General features: G+C 41.8%; 1 pseudogene; it reads left to right on the top strand.

Moving 5' to 3' along the window:
• LOC102485931 (heterogeneous nuclear ribonucleoprotein A1-like) overlaps nt 1-640 on the top strand; it is a 4,730-nt pseudogene extending 4,090 nt beyond the window's left edge.
• The last annotated feature ends 4,151 nt before the right edge of the window (nt 641-4,791 follow it).

Consider the following 4,791-nt stretch of genomic DNA (forward strand, 5'->3'; position numbering starts at 1 on the left):
AAGTGGGGAGATTAATGTCTCTGTATTGACTGACATGCATGGCATTCCCTTTTGAAAAAGCAATGTAATACTCTGTAAAATTATATGTAACCCAATGTAATATAAAGAAGATTATGATGATATTAAAGAAACATAATAATAACAAATAAAATAAAATTTAAAAAAATAGAAAGAAATACCGCACTGTGAATCGGCACAACTGTGAAGTGAGGAAAGCCCTGTCCAAGCAGGAGATGGCTAGCACTTCCTCCAGCCCCAAAGGTCAAAGTGGTTCTAGAAACTTCAGTGGTGGTCGTGGAGGTGATTTTGGTGGTAATGACAACTTCGATGTGGAGGAAACTTCAGTGGTCATGGTGGCTTTGGTGGCAGTTGCGATGGTGGTGAATACAATGGAAGTGGGGATGGGTATAATAGATTTGGTAATGATAGAAGCAATTTTTGAGGTGGTGGAAATAACAATGATTTTGGCAATTAAAACAATCAGTCTTCAAATTTTGAACCCATGAAGGGAGGAGGCTTTTAAGGCAGAAACTCTGGCCCTTATGACAGTGATGGCCAGTACTTTGTCAAATCACAAAACCAAGGTGGCTATGGCGGTTCCAATAGCAGCAGCAACTATGGCAGTGCCAGAAGGCTTTGATTAACTGCCAGGAAACGAAGAAGAGAGCCAAAGAACTGACAAGGAAGCTACGAATTACAACAGATTTGTGAACTCAGCCAAGTACAGTGGTGGCAGGGCCTAGCTGCTACAAAGAAAACATGTTTTAGATGATACTCAAGTGTATGGGCAAAAAACTTGAGGACTGTATTTGTGACTAATTGTGTTATTTTAGTTTCTGTTCTGTGGAAAGTGTAAAGTATTCCAGCAAATGGTTTTAATGTACATTTTTCTTTTTGCGCCCATGTTGTTGATTGCTAAATGTAATTGTCTCATCATGATGCCAAATAAATGTGTCTTTTTAAAATGTGCTGTGTAAAGTTAGTCTATTCTGAACCCATCTTGGTAACCTTCACAATAGTGTGACGTTATAATCTCTTCAGAGTGGTGCCAGGTTCCATTTTGAAATTAATCATTTACTACCTGCAGGGGTGGAGAAGCCAGTTGTCTTCAAAAACATTGGTCCATGCCACCTGATGGCCCCTTGACACTAATTTTTATGGAAGGTGGAATGTAGATGTTCTATCAAACTTTTACCCATATTTTTCACTAAACATTTTATTAGGCTAATTTCTCTTACAATTTAAGTATTTTTCTGAAATATGATATCTATGATCTCATAATACTTAATTTTATGGAAACATCAAATAATTTCAATAATATTATATTTATTGAGTTATTAGAGTATCAGTGCAGTATATATATATATATACACACACACACATATTTGACATTATATTTGACATTATATATATACATATTTACTGCTGGCCAGTGCGGTGGTACAACAGCGACATAATGCTCTGTGATGCTGAGGACACGTGGGAAGGTTCCAGGTTCGCATCCAGGGTCTCCTTGTGCACTCTGGGAATGCAGATGCCTGTGATCCAAGAGAGCCGGACCTCGGAGTAGGATCACGGCATGAAGAGCTGTTGAGTTTGCTGAGGTTGCACTGTGTGTGTGTGTGTGTGTGTGTGTGTGTGTGTGTGTGTGTCTCTCATGGAAGAAATGAAAAAGAAACTTAAAAACAAGAAAGATTTGGCATTGCTGCCTGATAATCTGCCTTTCCTGGGCATCCTATTGGGTCATCAAAAAAGTCATGACCCATTTTTGCATTGAAAAATAAGTTATGACTTTTCCAGCAACTCAAATTTTATTATCTATTAAGAAAAAAAAAAAAGATTTGCTGCTTTCTTCTCACTTAATACCTACAGTACTCTTATGAATTATCATTTTATTTACAAATGCATTGAAGCATGGAGAGATCAATAACTTTCTAAGGCCACACAGCAGTCAGTGGTATGTGCCCCATGCACACAACCACTGCAGTATAACATGCTACACTGCCTTCCTCCTTTTATTTTTCCAGTTTGCTTTAGGGTTCATGCACTCACCAGTGAGAGACAGAGAAAGCATTCCCCAGGGACGATGGCCAATCCCTTCTCCTCCATTCTTCTTTCAGGATTTTGAGCATACATGCACATGTACCTGGCTTATTTTTTAAACCACTAGGTCCAGGACTCAAACCATGCAGTCAGTCATGTGGGATCCAGCTGCCTTTACCACCACACTGCCGACTGGCCCCCTGCACTGTCTTTCTAGGCTGTTAGGCCTGAATGAGATGTGCCACTGTCCCTAAGGTCCCAGCCTGATACTGTCCACAGGTCAGGCTCTGCAGCTGAGTCTGGTGGATTTAGGGATTTCTCATCTCATTAGGCTGAATACATAGTTTAGAGTGCTTTATTTTCTCCATGGGTGACCTGTATCATTTTCGAAGATGTCTGGAGAGATTTCGTTCAGATTGCCACTATTACTGTATGTCAAATAGAAGTCCTCATTACTGTATTTGAAAGGTTTAAAGATTATTCATCCAACATTTTGGTTATTTCATTTTTGTCAGTAGTTCAGTGTATCTTTTCAACTAGACAGTGAGAAATAAAAATGATATATATTTGTTTATAATATCTTCTTTTGATGGATATTTATACTATCACTTTTCTTGTGACAACCAACACTACAACAAAACCATACCTCTACACGCTATCTGGAACACGTTTGGAAGCCTAGAACCTCCACTGGGGTTAATGTATAGTACAAGAGCACACTGTCCAATGTACTAAAGACTGTTAAATTATATGTGAAGAAGTGGTTCAATTGAAACTCCTGGCAACAATGAAACAAAAGTACTATGATTCCATTTCTTGTCCACTTTAATACTGTGTATTTAGTCCATTTTCTGTGTAATTGTTTGCTCTCTGAGAAACCCGCGATATTCACTGGTGCGCAGCCTCCCACAGAATACCACAGACCAGATCATTTATAAAGAATTAAGGTTTATTTGGCTCACAATTCTGGAGGTCAAAGGTTCAGTCTCTACATCTGGTGAGGATGTTTTTGATGGTGGGGACTCCGCAGAGTCCTGAGGTAGTGCAGGGCATCACATGGAAAGAGGGCAAGAGCCTGTGTGCTGGCTCTGGCTTCTCAGCCACCAGTATTCAGTCATGGGGTCCTAACCCCGCTGACATTTTCTAATTCTAATTACCTCTTAGTACCTTAATAATTGAATAACTTAATAGTTGATTAAGTCTCCACCCTCTTAATACCATCACAATAGCAACAAATTGCATCACATGGATTTGGGAGGGGGCACACATTCAAAACTATTGCCTATTCACATATAAATATTTCTTCTTGTTGAGATCTTATTCAAGCAGTTAGAAGGATGAGTGTAGGATTCCATTAGTTAGCACCAAGACAAAACATTTGGCATAATATTTTAAGAGGAAAAGCCTATGGGGCCAGCAGATGGAATAGTGACTAAGGCTCTGGACTCTCACATAGCGACCACGGTTTGAGCACCAGGTTCAATTCCTGGTCCAAACCAAGCAGGCCACAGCAGTGGCACCTATTGTTCTGGCTAAGTGGGAGGCCAGGGATGAAAATATAACAAAACCCTGTCAAAAATTCTCTCGTGGGGCCAGCAGGTGGCATAATGGTTGAGGTGCTAGACACCCACATGGCCGACCACAGTTTAAATCCTGGACCTGGAGGCTTACTTTCTTACATTCTCTCTCTCTCTCATTCTCTCATTCTGTCTCTCTCTGGTCGAATTAAAAATAAATAAATAAACTAAAATTTAATAAATAATTCTTAAAAAAAAAAAAAAAAAAGGCATTCTCCCTTGGCCCAGACTCTGTGGTGCAGCTGGTACTTGCCAGACTACTGAAAGTCACAAGCCAACTGCAATTCCAGTGTTTGGACCAGTAGGCCTGAAACATACCTGGCACGCTCACATGCACCAAGGTCCTGGTGAGCTGAAGAACTGGAGGAAGGGGATCTTGGCCTGAATAAGCCCTGTGGAGGATAATTCTCTCTGTCATGGTCTCTCTCTTTCAGGAAAAGCTCCATGCAGAAGACATTGGCCTTGGCCACAGCAGAGGGGACCCTGTGTGTATGTTCCCTGACAGGCACTGTGTCCTGGGAGTGTCTGGCAGAGTTAGGTGAGGGGGAATACAAGGTGCAGGGGACAGCTCAGGGTACAGAGGGAAAGGGGAGAATTCCAGAGAGAAGGTGACCAGAGTGTGTCAGGGCTGCTCAGCTGCAGAGGGTACATTGAGGCAAGAGACACGGGACTGGAGGGGTATTGGCTGTCCCCCAGGAATCTTTGTTCTGGGACACGTGAACCACCAAATGAACTCAAAACACAGATACAGGTGCGCACACACACACTCATTGAGACCAACTGAGCATGCTCCCAAGACAAGAAAAGCTTGCAGGACCCAGTTAGCAACTACGCAATGAGGATGACCTCCCCATTCCTTAACCAAGGCAATGGCTCTTGTCCAGGTGAGGAGTGACAGACAGCTCAAGTGAGAGAAGAAAAGGATTCTTTCCTCAGGAAATAATAAATCAGACAGACAGTCAAAGAAGCCACTCCATGGTCTAGTAGGTATGTGCATGCCTCAAATCCTGACAGGATCATGAAATGGAGGAGAAAGGATTGTGGCAAGACTACACCCTATTGAGGCCTTCTGCAAGAGACAGCTCCATGGCTCTGGCAATCTAGCCATTTTGGGGGAAACGGAGAAATGAAGAGGTCCCACTGATAATTCGGCCTCCAGCATACAAAACTC

This window comes from Tupaia chinensis, unplaced genomic scaffold (genome assembly GCF_000334495.1).
Source record: "Tupaia chinensis unplaced genomic scaffold, TupChi_1.0 Scaffold000014_1, whole genome shotgun sequence".
Classification (NCBI taxonomy): Eukaryota; Metazoa; Chordata; class Mammalia; order Scandentia; family Tupaiidae; genus Tupaia; species Tupaia belangeri.